Raw genomic sequence first — 15,812 nt, forward strand, 5'->3', positions numbered from 1 at the left:
CTTTTTTCCTTATTACTCAATCCCTCCACCCCCCATCTCCCCGATCCTTAACTGTCATCCTGCTCTCTGTCCAAGAATCTGTCCGTATTTTGCTTGTTAGTTCAGTTTGTTCATTATCTAATGAACATTAGATATCCACATCTGAGTAAAATCACATGGTATCTGTCTCTCTGACTGGCGTATTTCACTTCATATAATGTTCTCCAGGCCCATCCATACTGTCACAAAGGGTGAAATTTTCTTCTTTTGTATGACCAAGTAGTATTCCATTGTGTGAATGTCCCATAGTTGTTTTATCTACTCATCTACTGGTGGCCACTTCGGCTTCTTCCACATCTCAGCAATTGTATCTGAGAGAACCCAAAACAGTGCTGAAATGAACATACGAGTGCTTATGTTCTTTCAAATTAGTGTTTTGGGTTTTCTCAGATATATTCCCAGAAGTGGGACTGTGGGGTCAAAAAGCAGATCCATTTTGAACATTTTGAGGTATCTCCATACAGCCTTCCACAGTGGCTGCACCAGTCTGCATTTCCACCCACAGTGGGTTCCTCTCCCTGCACATCCTCACCAGCGCTTGTTGTTTGTTGATTTATTGATGATGGCCATTCTGTCAGGTGTGAGGTGGCCTCTCACTGTGGTTTTCATGTGCGTTTCTCTGATGATGAGTAACATTGAACATCTTTTCATGTCTACTGGCCATCTGGGAGAAATGTCTATTCAGGTCCTTTGCCTATCTTTTAATTGGGTTGTTTGTTTTTTAGGGGTTGAGTTTTGTAAGTTCTTTATAAATTTTGGATATTAACCCCTTATCAGATATAATAACGAATATGTTCTCCCATCAACAGGTTCTTGCTAAAGGAACCTCTAGAAATTATATTTCCCAAAAAAGGAAAGCTATCCCAGAAAATTGACCTGATACACAGTAGAAATAGTAAGCAAATAAATTGGGTGGATCTAAACACATGTTGACTATGAAAAATAACAATTATGTCTGGTATGTGAAACTAAGATACTAAACCAAGTAGCATAAATAATAAAGAAGTAATGAATCAAACCATTTTAAGGATATAATTGGTAAAAACAGCAGAATTTTAGATCTACAAGGTCAATAATTTATTATTTTCTTCTCTGTTGTATACTCAGCACCTAAAGGAGTGCCTAAAGCACTCAGAAAAACTCTGTTAAGTTAATAAAAATTTTGTTTATTTGTTTAATAATTTTATGAGTCAGTTTTTGTCAAAGAATCAAAACCAACAGGAGATAGATAGATCTATCAAGATAGATATAGCAAGTTCAAAGTCTTCAGTGTAGACCAGCAGGTTGGAGACCCAGGGAAGAGCTAATGTTGTAGCTGAAGTACGAAGGCTGTCTGCTATCAGTAAGGATGGTAATGTTATGGGTCAAAACACTTTCAATATGTTTAATCTATGAGTTAAAAATTATACTAAAGATACCATTTTAAAAAATCGCTTCTCTGTTTTAGAAGATGCTATATAACCAATTCATTAATTGGGAAACTAATAATTAAAGGAATGGAGTCTAGCAGTTTCCCTGCCTCAGCTTTATAAACTGTATTTCAGGATAGCCAAATATTTGATGATAAAAAAATGAAAGAAGTAGAGATTTAGGTAACGATCTTCAATGGCTGCTGCTATCACACATACAACAAAGAAACTAGACACATTTGGTACATGCTTAGGAAAGTAAACAATAACATCTGTGGAGGAGTCCTATTAGAAATATCAAACCTGACTTTGATCAAACGACAATTTACAGAAGATGTAGAGATCAGAGCAGCATACAAATAACACCTTGGGGATGTAAGCACCAAAGTCTACCCTGTGCACAAACAGCCCACTTGCTACAACAACCAGACAAGGAAAATATGCAAGAAAAAATAAAATGGAAAGATGAATCCTATTAAAAGGGACTTGAGAGACATATTCACCAGTTGATATGTATGGACATGGGTCCGTTACTTGAGTCAGGCAAACCATTTAAAAAATGAGGCAGCAAAAATGTGCGCACTGACTAGATATTTTATTGTATTAAGAAATCTTTTCATTGCGGTGTATACATATCATATAGCACGTTTGGGTACGACAGTGGAGTTGTGGATATGTTTTAAGAGAATATTTATTATTTAGAGATGTATACCAAAATATTAACAGTTGATATGATATAATGTCTGGGATTTCCTGCAAAATGATTTAGGGGAGGAGAAGAGCCAGAAAGTTGTCCGGAAAGTTAATAATTTCTGAGGCCAGATAAATAGGAGTTCATTATATATGTATATGTTATACATTTCCTAATATATAACATTAAAAAATAAACAAAACAAACCTAGAGAAGAAACTCACTATACCTGCCAAGTTTGTGAAAAGAAATATAAGGAATTTGTAGCTTCCTATGTGTGATTAAATAAACTTTTTAATGAAATCTTCATTCTAATTGACCTGTCCTTATAGGAAGCTAACTGGGCTTATACAAAAATTAGCAAAGAAGCATTCTCAAACAAGAAAAGCCAAGACAATTCTACAAATTAAAGCTTTACATTGTCACAGACCTGTGTTTTATAGTAACCACTTCAACACGTTCTGTCTTTCACTCATTCCCCTACTTCTGTGTCCCTGGCTTTCCACTCACACCTCATTAAAGCAAATACCAGCAGTGGCCTTTTCTCTGTTGATTTCGGTGTACCCACTAACCCTCCCTACCCCAGACCTCTCCCGAAAGATAATCAATGTGAAATCATAAACTATAATCCTGTAATCATATTCTCAATACCCCAAGTCTCTATATGGCATCGAGATGTTTAATTTGTGCATCTTATGATAGAGAGCGGTCAATCCATCTCTTTTCTTCTGCAGAAATACCAGCGGGCTGAAGCATGTAAGAGATGCAAAGTCAAGATGACTAGCCGTACTGTTTTTCAAAGGGCAGAGAAATAAAGTCTCTATTTTAGTGACAATGTTATTCGTGTAAGGGATCACACAGTTTGGTGATTCTGTCCCCAAAGAGGCCTAGTCATCTCTTCCGCAACCTAACTGTGTGGGGACAGTACCAGTTGTAGGCACCTGGTTGCAGCAATGGGGATGCACTGTCTCAAGTTTAATGGGACAGCTACTCAAAGGCAGTCCAAGTTAACATTTATTCTGGTCCTCCCACCTTTTGCTTTGAAGGTAGATGTATAACAACAGAGATGAGAAAGGGTTTCTTTTCAATTTCCTAATGTGCTCTAACAAACTCAAAGCAAGACTGTAAGCTTCTTTACTCACTCTGCTTAATGTTGTCTTTAAGACTTCTGAAATGGAAGAACAGAGGTTCAAGAATGACCGTCCATCCCTGTCTCCTGTTCTCTGTGCTCATGAGGACTTCCTCCCCTTCTCATCTGTAGCTGGGAAGCATAAAGCCGTGTGTTTCTATTTATGAAGTTTTCTACACTATTCTACCTAGAGGAGAAAAACAACTCTATCCTTGTATTTATCACATTAGGAGTTGCCAGGTTGTCTTGAATATAGTTTTTAAGGGATCACGTGCCTGAGAGCTCAGTGTCAACTTGTCTTCATTTTCTGTTTTTCTTTTTTTTTTGTCTCTCTTAAAAGAAACAGATAACAACACTTATTTCATACCAGTAGTTCCCAGGCATTTGAATTTTACCATGAATTAAAATATTTAATAGCCAGTAAAGTATGAGCAGTCAGAAAGTCCCCTGATGACCCCAGCTGTGACAGACATTAATCCTTTAGGTACCAACCTTTGACAGGGTCTGAGGGCTGACTGGCCAGAGTGTGTGGGAAGGCAGGTACTTAGGGCAACAGTTATTTCAGTAGTAGTTATGAGCTTATTTCAATATTTTCCAACCAATACAACTATGTAATGCTTAATGTATTCCAGTCCTGGAATTTACTGATGAGTGTGCATTTGTCTTAATGAGGACCAACACATGGTATCAGTATTTCTTTTGCTAAATAAGAATGTTAAAATGATAAAAACTTAAGTACTACCCAAGTCACTAACATTCCATAAAAGGGAAATTTAAAACCAAATAAGTAAATGGAACACAATCTTGGAATAAGAAGGCAGTTTTTAATAGAATGCATTTAGCTTTATGAGAAATGCCCAGCATTCATTGAATTTCTTGTAATTTCTCTAATGGAAGACAATTTCATCAAAGGCCTGCCCCTGTCCACAGAGAAACCATCACCTGAATTTTTTTAAGTGGTCAGTTTAAAGTGAAGCCGTGTCTTCCCCCAGAGAACAACATGCGAACAGAAAATATGAACCAGGTCAATAACCAGATGATGAATTGCTGTCATCAAAAGATATTGTTTTTCGAAGAAATGCCAAGTCTGGCCCACCTTCTTTTACTTTGTGCTCACAAGTCTAGTGTCAAATTAAAAATGTAGGCCCCCTCTGATCGCAATCAAAGCATGTTTATTTACTTTTTTATCGCCGGTCCTCTGTAATTCATAGTCATGGTACCGCGACAAAACAACCAGCTCGTACAGCAATGCCGTTTCGGCACACCTGTGAATTCATGGTCACACCAGATTAATAGTTTTACTCTGAAAAGTCCATTCATTACAAACTGATGCTCTTCAAAGCAGAATTTAGGGGAGAGTGGGGGTATGCTTTCGGTCTAGCTACATAAATGATCTCATTCCACAGCATAAGCATTTTTAGAAACAAAAATCTGAAAGTTTTCACATGTTTAATTTAAAAATAGTTTCTTGACATTCATTCAGGCCCAGCTTAGGATTTTCTTATTAATTTGACACCCAAGTAGGGGGTTAGTTTTGCATTAATTGATGTGAAAGTATGAATACATTTGTGTGGAGAAGCTTAGAATTCTCGAAGAGAAGTGAATACACATAATTAAAGAAAGTGAACTTCATGATATCCACAATTACATGCATGACGGCTGATCTTACATCGCACTATTAGAAGTCCATGCTCTTTCTTCTTGTTGAATTAATGAGATTCGGAGACTTTTCATTTTCTTTAACTGAATTTGCCCTCAACTAAGAAAACTTTAAGCTATCCCCCACTCCCCACGCCCCCCACCCTGCAGTGTCCAAGCTGATACCCCAAAGCGTGGTTTCTAAAACATACGAGTAGTTTGGCACCGCCTGTATCTTAATTCAGCAATGGTTTGTATTAAACCATCACCCATTACCACTGCTATTCCACCAAATTCTTGGCTTCGCTTTCTAAATTATTGATCTTTCTCTTTCTTCTTTTAAAGTTAACTTTGAACAGAAGCGTTCAAAAGGGAACTAAGTGTTCTAAGGGAACTCAAGGGAACTAAACAGTAATAATTCTCTTAATTCTCTTAAACTTAATGTGTAGTGCAATTAGAAAAGGTTTAACAAAACTTTTCCCAATAGAATGACTTCATCATGCAAGTGTATAATTACTGGTCAGCTTAGTCATCCTACAACTATTTCCACTGCTTTTGCATTTCACCCACGTACATACACACAAGGGCTACCTGTTCGCTAGTCTTTACCGCTAAGAACAAATCATGGTTCTGTTGGATGGGACATATCACCTTTTCTAAAATTCGCCATATGCCTTTTCTAAAATTTCATTAGCAACCACACGGTAAAAAAAAGGTTTCTATGTATCCATGTACTAAGTGAAAGGATGAGGAGAGATTTGACCACAGTTTCTTTCTCCAATCCAGAGAATGGAGCCTCTTGATGGTATTTACCAGTGGTACTTCCCAGAACTGTACCTTCCCTACACAGCCCTCTGTTTCACTAGGAGGAGGAGGAGGAGGCTGAGTACCAATGTCTTTCCTGCTGTGTCCAAAATCCAGTTTACCATTGTTTTGCCCCACCTCCACAGCTAAACTCAAAAGTGAGTGTTCCTAACAAACCTTTCTTTTTTTCCTATAATCATAATCTCACAGTTCTTCTCATCAGACATCTTAGTTTTATAACTGTCATTCCCATTCCCCTCCTCAACGAGCCCTCCAACTATAAATTAGCAAGCTTGACTCTTTCATTGATTCGTTTGGCAATATTTCTTCTGGGTTTGGCACTCTCCTTCTTTAAACCGATTTAAACAAATAAACACGCTATTGTTTGAATTGGCTAAGTTGAACTAAGCCCTCCGTGAGAGCATTATTCCATAACTAGTAGCACGCACAGACATAAGTAGGCCTGGCTGAGACAGGGTTCTATATGAGTCGCTGGTCCCCTGGTGCGCCCCTTCCAGACCCCAGGACCCTGACTGCATGGCCTGGTAAGGCCCCCACAGCCCAGATATCTAACCACAGTAATATTCTAAAATACTTCATTAACTAGGCACTCCAGCAAAGCACTGGAAGCTTTATTGTTGTTTCAAAAACATGGATCCACACATGGAATGAAATTAGAAACACTGGGGTTCTGTTTTAGAGGAAGAGCCTTTTCTGCGGAAAGCATTGCACTAAATACTGGGCATGCAACAGTGAGCAGACAGATATTAAAGCCAGTTGCTCTTCTGATTTTCATCTCTTGCCTCCCTTTAATTAACAACTAAAAGCAATCTGTAGTTGAATGGTCTCTTCTTGAACCTTCCTTGCCTTGACTCCTTTTGAATCTTGCCCAAGACTTTCTGTTTGGTTTCTTATTTCAATCCAGTCTGCCCAGAGATTTCCCTTCTTTATATTTAAGAATCTTGCTTCTCTTTAAATAAAGTATTTCTGTATCTGTAATGCTTATAGGTTTAATTGGAGAATAACTATTTTACTGAAGCAGTCGTCTGCACATTACAATTTTTAACCATCCCAAGGACCCTACAAGGTAAGCATTATGTTTCCTGCCTTAGAGGTAAGAAAAACAAGGCTAGCAGGCATACTATGTTATTTATTTAATGGGTCTTATGGTTGGGATTCACACTAAGATCTGTGTGACTCCAAAGCCACCACTCAGCCTCACTCCTCCCATCACAGGTAATGAGTCTTTATCAATAGTATCCCAAAGAAGTTCGCTTTGTCCAATCAGGGCTTGTTACTACCAACTACCCTAAAACTGGGATAATTACACAGGTCTAGTCTGTATGTCTCTATGCTATAATTAATTTAAACGATTAATATTCAGCCTTTTTCCTATACTGTTCTAATACTGTGTGTGTGTGTTTGTAAAAGATACAAACTCAGTAAATAATATCTTAGATGAGGTTCACCAAAAGCAAACATTGAGAGGAGAATTCACAAGCAGGTAATTTATTAAGGAAGTTTTCCCAAGAGTAAACAGCAAGGGAATGAAGAAGGCAGGACAAAAAATGCTTCAAAAGCCACGTAAAGGGGTGACATCATGTAAAGCCCCAGCCTCACTTTCGCCATCAGCTACAATCTCGGTCTGCTAAAGGCAAAAGGTCTAGAGTATAAATTACACACCACAGTTTGTTCTAACCAAAGGCAAAGGAGTTAGGCCTTAGTCAGCCATTGGCCAAGGGCCATTTTGGGGGATGCAAACTCCCAGGTCGGCCCAGGGTGCATGAACAGTGAGTGCAACTCTAGAAGCCAGAGAGCAATTCTTCAAGAGAGTCTCTGACACAAACCATTAAAAAAAAGTCCACAGTCCTTTTGAGGGAAAACAGAAAAATCTGAAGCAGTTTGGGCAGACTGCACATAACTGGTGAAAGAATCATGGGAATTACAGCGATAAAACTACAAGGCCCAAAGAATGAAAGAGTGAAATTCTGACTCTAGGAATGAAAAGATGTCTATTACTATTGAAGATGATTTGCTTCTTAAGCACGTGTTAGTTCACAAATGATGATTTTTACCCATCAGAAAGGATTTGAGGGGGCTGCCTTCCCAGACTACACTCATTCCGTATCACATAACCTTCTTCACTTCATTTACAGCACTTGTCAGTATCTGGAGTATATTCAGTCCTTCGTTTGCTTACGGTCTGGTTTTCTCCCAACACTAGAATATAAGCGCCTTGAAAACAAGGCCTATAACTGGAGAGGTCGTTTCTGGACCCAGTGCCTGGAATGTATTAGGCCTGAGATAAATGTTGGTTAAGCGAATACATTCAGAATTATTACCTCTGTTCTCAAGAATATTATGATCTGGTTGGGGGAATGGAGATACGCACACTGAAAAAAGATTCCTAAAGTTCCACGGCTCCCATATCATATTCTTGTATGGTGCCAAAAAGCAAAGTCTGATCAGCAAATGCCTTTTTTCTCACCAGTCTTTGGAACTCAACACCATGTCTCTTGAAATTGTTTTATGAAACTTTCTACAAGAGAATTTTAACATCTACGCACATACCAGCATCTCCATTCTATATAGGCTAACTTCTGCCGTTACCATGGTGCCCTGTCCATGTGGATAAAAATTAAGTCAATGTTAGAGCAACTGTATTCAATATACAGAATTCAGATTTTTTCCTGCTCCAAGGCAAGTTAAAAGCAATACAATTTTTCCATTAAAAAAAATCTACTTCACTTAAGAGTATTGTTCCTACAGACTGTTTTTTTTTAATGCCTTTATTTAACCATTTTCCTATTCTCAGCTTCCAGTTCAAACTCCTGGCATTTCCCTGATGTGTTCATTTTAACTGCAAACGCCTAATCAGAATTTTAAGGCTAATTAGCAGGTTGGCTAACTTTCAGGAAGAAATATCAGTGGTGTTTTCAACAGGCTGGCCAGGATGTCTCAAATTTATAAAGATGGAAGAAATAAAAGCAACAGGATGGTAAAATCCATTGAAGGACAGGTTGCATTTTGTAGGAAAAGATATAACTTCATTTAGCTTTGGTCTTTATGTTTTGCAAATGTGCTTTGCACTCCTACCTGCATCCCATGGGTCTCAACCTCAATATTTATGTGCTAGAATATTTCATTGCCCCATAAACCGAGAAACAACTGAGTATTTGTATTCTCTGGGGCAAAAAGCGTGTTATACCAGGTAGTTTCAGGCAGTGCCACTTCTTACTCATAATTTTATGCATCGACTCTCAGGAGGATACAAAGCTATATCGGCAAGAAGCCTTGGTCTTCTTCCTCTTGCTTCTTATATTAGATATTAACCATATCTAAGTTTTAGTTAAATATGATTCAACTGCAACCAAAATTTCAATGCTAGAAACCCAAGATAAAGGTTTACATTTTTGTTTTGATTTGTTTTAATATAAATTTCAAAAAATCTTTATGGAGGTATATCTTAGTACTTAAGAACCAAATTCAGGTTGAAAGTTGACATTCCTCCAAAAAGAAATAGAAAGGCCTTCTACATAACTGACCTCCAAGCCTTAAAAAACATCATGACCAAATACTTCTTTCAATATTCAAAAACAGTGACTGTTTCTCAAGAGAGAAGACACTCACCTTGTAGAGACCAGTCTCACTTGGCATTCCACATTGTGAGCCTCCTTTCCCAATTCCACAGTGGGTTCCAGTTCTTTAAAAGTTTTCCATCCCAGTTTCCTGCAGGCGCAGTCTCTGCTTTGTGCTCCAAGTCCTCCGTGTCATGAGTGTCTTCCACCAGCATTATGTTGGAGAGCAGAAGCCAGGCACTGGCTAGGGTGAGCTCTTCTGTCTGATAAGGTGATCGTGTATTCTGTGAACCAAGCCCCAGATCTCTCAATAAATGAGTTCTTTCCCAAATTAAAGTCTATGGGATTTTAGACTATGTATCTATCTATCTATCTCTTTCTCCCATCTCTCAATGTCTCTCTCTCACACACACTCACATAAAAGGAGTCTGTAGTAAAATGCATTTGAGAGATGCAGATTTAAAACAAAAGAGATCTATGTATTAGGAAATTTCTCAAAGCATATAACATATTAATATACATTCAGAATCTCAGAAAAGGGATAGAAGATGTAGTGTTTTCAAAATTTACTTGACAGATCATCTTTTTCAAAGAACATCCTCTATTGGTTTGTTTATCAGTCTCTTACTATGTGTCTTGTGTTGCTTTTAATAAATGCATAGCAAGATGAATAATCAGATTTCCTGCCCTAAAGAAGCTTATAATGCAGGGAACAGATCCCATTTTCTATAACTGTGCTCTCCATATATGGCTACTTACATTTAATTAACTAAACTTAAATAGTATTAAAAATTCTCAGTTTCTTAGTCTCACTAATCATATTTCAGCTGCTCAATACATTCATTATGACCAGTGGCTGCCACACTGCAGATAAAAAATATTTCCATCACTGCAGAAGATCCTAGTGGCCGGAACTGCTTGAGAACATTACCTAATTTTTATTAATTATACATGAATAAGCATGGTCATTTATTTTTATATCATTTCCTTCCAAAGACTACAAACTTTGTCTGATCTTATCCTACAGCAAGTCATCCTGTTATTGTAGTTGAGAAATTGCACTCATAAGAATTGCACTTCTACTTCTATTATTATTTTACTCTCCAGCGGGTTACTTCTGGACCTACTGTGTGATCTGAATGTAAGAGGACTGACAAGAGTTAACAATCAGGCAGTGACCCTAGAATCAGAAATTTCAGCGTCTAGGAAAACCCCTAAAGATGATTCATTCTAATTCTCTCTGTTTTAAAACTTAGAAACTGAAGCTCAGAGACATAGAAACTTGTCCCACGTCACGGAGACACTAAATGGCAAAGGCTTATTATAATGACGGCGCACAATGCCCTGAGTCTTAAAAACTGTCCTGCAGGAGGAAGAAGTCATGGAACAGCACACTGCTCCCTAACAGCTGCAGCTGCGCACAGTGGGGGCTTTCCTGTTAACGTTCCTGTGCCAATGGTACGGAATGGAGCTCTTCTCCACGATGTTATTATCACTGGCACACATGTAAATTTTACTGAAATTCAGGGCCCATTGTAAACAGTGAACCCTGAAGAGAAACACCCACAGACACTATCTAAAAGTGTGTGTGTGTGTACATATGAATATGTGCACGGGAGCAGAAAAGAGAATGCAGATTCTTATTTCTCAGTAGTCAATTACATCATCATAAATACTTGACATTTTTATAGCACTTGACACTTCCAGTGGTTTGTACATATATCATTTCATCAATCTCACAGTATCCTGTGAGGTAGGTATGTTTTACATGCGAGAAAACTGCGATTCGGAGAGATGATAAATCATTCGGTCATGAGTCACGTGACTGCTACACAGAAACCCGAACCCATATTCAGGATTTTTTTGTCTCTAAAACTGATGCACTTACTTTCATGTCTTGGGGGCCTCTCTTTAAAAAATGTGACAAAACTCCTTGGGTGCTGTCGATACGAATGCAAGACGGTACTGCTGCTCTGACAAAAAACTATGGCAGCTCTTCAAAGAATTAAAAATAGAATTCTCATGTGATCCAGCAATTTCACTTTTGCATATATACCCCAAAGGATTGAAATCAGAGTCTTGAAGAGATATCTGTGCACCTCGATTCATAGCAGCATTATTCACAATGATCACAACACGGAGGCCGCCCAAGTATTTACCAACAAATGAGTGGATTGGCGAAATGTGGTGTATCCTTACCGTGGAATACCACTCAGCCATAAGGAAGAAATGAATTTCTGACATACACTACAACATGGATAACATTTGAGGAAATTATGCCAAGTGAAAGGAGCCAGCCACAGAAAAAACAAGTGTTGTACGATGCTACTTAGATGAAGTGCCTCGAGTAGTCAAAATCGCAGAGACGGGAGGTAAAATAGTGCTTGTCAGGGGTTGGGGGAAGGAGGGAGTGGGGAGTGATTGTTAAACGGATATAGAATTTCAGTTTTACAAGAAGAGCTATGGAGGTGGATGGGGGTGATGGCTGCACAGCACCATGAGTACATATAAAACCACTGAACTGTACATTTAAAGATAATTAAGATATAAACATTGTGTTGTGTGTATTTTCCCCCAATAAAAAAAAAACACAGGGCAGGATCACTTCTACTGAGCACATCATTTATACTCCTGCCAACCTCTTTTTGCAACAAAATTAAGCATGTAAAATAATCAGGTACTGCTCTGACTGATGTATCTCAGTGGATTGAATGCCGGCCTGTGAACTAGAGGGTCGCCAGTTTGATTCCCAGGCAGGGCACGTGCCTGGGTTGCAGGCAGGGTCCCCAGTGGGGAGCGTGGTAAAGGCGACCACATATTAATGTTTCTCTCCCTCTCTCTCCCTCCCTTCCCCTCTCTCTAAATATAATAAATAAATAAAATCTTTTTAATTTAATAAAATCAGGTACTAATCTATTTGGCATATCATTGGCATATTAGTAACTCTGGCAACATCTCATAGTGGACAGACACTATCATCAAATGTGGGTCATTTCCTTTTCCATGTGAGTCCACAAACTTTCTATCTGCAATTACCTTTGTCTTCAGTGTGTGCAAATGTCATAGAGCAACCTCATCTTCTATTAAGGACTCAGTCCACTAGAATACCTATCATATTCCAGGACATCACTTACATAATACTATGCACATACATATCATATATTCTCTGGGTAGATGAAATTGTATGCTCTGTTCATCAAAATTGTGAAATGGATGTCCAAGAAAAAATAGCAAGGGTCAGAAAAATCTCAAGGGGCCACATTTGAAAACTGAGTTGCATACACTGAAGAAGACAGGCATACTGTGGGGATCTGAAAGTGGAACATTAACTATGATTTAAAATGTATATTTTACTCCAAAGCAGATATACATGCACGGTTGAATTTCACATAAAATTTGAGGTTACTTGCTAGTGAATATGATGATAAAGAAAATTTTTCAGCCTTGATTGATCATGGTTCAGTTGGTTAGAGCATTGTCCCATACACCAAAATATTGGGGGTTTGATCCCTTGACTTGGATACTTATACAAGACAATTAATCGATGTTTCTCTTTCACATTGATGTTTCTCTCTCTCCCTTTCTCTCTCTCTAAAATCAATGAACATATTTCTAAATTTTTTTTAAAGAAAAGAATTTTTTCAGCCTCTTTGAACCAGAAGAAAGGGCTGTAAGAGGTCCCTTCCCTACAACACAGCTGCAGGTTAAGTTTAGAGTTTTAAAAACCACCTTCCTCAAAAGATAAGAACTTTGCAGCCCCAAGACAGAAACAGGGGCTGATTTTGGATTGTCTGGCCATGTATTCCCCTCGCTTCCCAAGACAAATACAGATCTCCAAGTCATCAAAAGGATGAAGCTCTCCCCTCCATCCAGTTTAGAGCTGGATAAGGAGAGAGAGAGAGAGAGAGAGCACGCGAGAGCCCATTAGGGAAAATCCAGAAATTCATAGGAAATGTTCAAATAAAAATGTCATTGATCTCTGCTAGTACAGGTTCATAAAACATCACATTCTAAAAATATTGTATGGTAGAATTCCAGATTTGAACAATGCTATAGACTGAATGTTTGTGCCCCCCCAAATTTATGTGTGGAAACTTAATTTCTAACATGATGGTGTTTGGAGGTGGGACCTTTGGGACATGATGGGGTCATGAAAACAGAACTCTCATAAATGAGAGTAAAAGAGACTCCAAAAACCTCCTTCGCCCCTTCTACCTGGGAGAACAAAGCAAAAAGGCAGCAGTCTATGGACCGGGCAGCAGGCTGTCATCTACACTCCTTCTGCAGATGCTTTGACCTTGGACTCCCAGCCTCCGAAACTGTGACAAATAGATTTCTGTTGTTTATAAGCCACTAGTCTACGATATTCTGTTATAGCAGCCTGAGTGGACCAAGACAGACAAATAGCTTCAAGATCAGAAAAGATCATGTACAAGAGGGATTAAGAACCTGGACCCAGGAGCCAGACAGTCAGGGTTTTATTTCCTGATTCTGAGATTTCTCCACCTCTCTTCCAGATCAACAGAGCTAACAGAATTGAAGACTGGTCCTTAAAAACTGCTCATGAACTTCTCCTGCTCTTCCCCCATTGCTGCCTGCCTGGATTAGATATGACTTCAGCAACTACAGACACTGTGCATTGTGTTGGCAGTCCCCAGCTGCCCAAGCCCCTGAATGCTGTCAGAGCCTCCACCCCCATACATGGATTCCTAAATAACCATCAGAAGGAGAGCCACACTGCCCACATGTTCACCTGCCAGGGCCTACTGCCTGTGCAATGGGCAGGTTCCTAGTGTTGCAAGTCACCTTATACAAGTGCCTATTTGTTGCACTTGATCTTGGACAAAAGTCCGAGAAGCGATTGCGTCTGTTTGTTATAGCAGTTAGCATTATGCTAACAAATACCCCTTTTTACCTGTGTCACTACACCAGGGAGAATTCTTTCCGAGGTCACTAAGAGTTATGTATGACCTTTTGGACCTTTTCCAATAATTCATTTAAGTTTTGCAATGCCTGAAAAAGTAAAATTTCCTTTTCCCTGTGATGTTTCATGGGGAACAATAAAGAGAGTAAGATCAGAGTGCGACTGGAATTTTATTGATGGCCAGAGGCAAAATAAAACTTGGCCTGCTCTTTTGTAGCAATATTAGATCTGCTGCTCTTTCAGCAGTAAAATCCTGTGTTGTCAGCAGCTACTGAGAGCAGATATGACTCAGAGGACACATAAAAGCATACATGTAAGGTAAGGAGCTATTATGTTTAGAAAATCATTTTTTGTGACTTAAGTGCACTCTAACATTTCATATCTTAAGTCATCAAAATCACATTCAGAACGCGGAATCTCAAAAACATCATGCTCCTCTTTTTATGTCCTAATTGCATGAGGTAGAAAAAGGCACAAAAGGCACACAAGCTCACGCAGAAGGTCACAGATTTTAGATGTGGAAGGGAACCCAAGATCAGTGGGCACAACAGGTTCGTTCTACAGAGGAGGAGAGTCAGAATTAAAATGCAGTTCTCGGCATTGGCTTTGGTTTCCCACGTACACATTTTTCAGGTAGATTAAGTCCCAATGCTGAGAATGGTGGAATCTTGTTTGTTCTATAATGTTATTCTTCAACTTTTCTTCAGAAAGGGATACTAGGTGATGATTTATTTTGTGATATTTGAGTTTACAAGAGTATCAGTTCTGAGACCTACCAGCATCTGGTATGTGGACGGTATTGAATATCTATTGATTGGTTGGGGTTATGTCTGTCAAGCTTCTGGTCCTAAAACAAGGTTGTGCTATGGCCTCATAGTCCAAGTGTCTAGAATTCCCATTTTTCAAAAAGAAGAAAAAGTTTCAGAAAGACAGAGTGAAAGAGAGATCAGCTGTAGGGCATAGTATTTACTCTGAAATACTAACCATTTCTCGGAACCCAAACATGACGTGTTATAGGCATCACGTAATCTAATTGCAGCTTGTGTTTTGAGCACATACAAAAGACTCCTGGATCAGCCGTAACCAGTATATGACCCATTCTCACCATATAAGCATATACGTAACTGAACAAAATAGATAAAGCAACTGCTTTTAGACACTAGATAACAGACATCGTAGGTTGGGTTCCTTGAGAGAAAAGAGATGCTAAGATGAGTTTGGCTTCAGCACTCTACCTTTCCAAGTGGCAGCTCTCTGGAGACCAAATGTGCCCCTCATTTGCCGGCAGAGAAAATGGGGTGTAGCAATGCAACTACCCATAAAATGATGGAATGGCCTCTTTAAGGTATTATCAAACTGAGGCTGCCAAATATAGGATTCTGTAACCTACAAAAATCTTGTTTAAAAAGGGGAAATAGGTGAATTTTCAGGCAAACCAAAACAAAATTTCTCACTAGTAGAATTGTTACGAGAAATGTTACCCCCAAAAAGGAGAAAGAAAATGTTACAAGATGACTTTCAGGTTGAGGCTTAATGACACCAGATACCAACACAGATCTATAAGTGGGACAAATACAGACTTTGACTCAAATCAAACTAT

The sequence above is a fragment of the Sturnira hondurensis genome, unplaced genomic scaffold (genome assembly GCF_014824575.4).
Source record: "Sturnira hondurensis isolate 20B ecotype Veracruz unplaced genomic scaffold, ASM1482457v3 Scaffold0016663, whole genome shotgun sequence".
Taxonomy (NCBI): Eukaryota; Metazoa; Chordata; class Mammalia; order Chiroptera; family Phyllostomidae; genus Sturnira; species Sturnira hondurensis.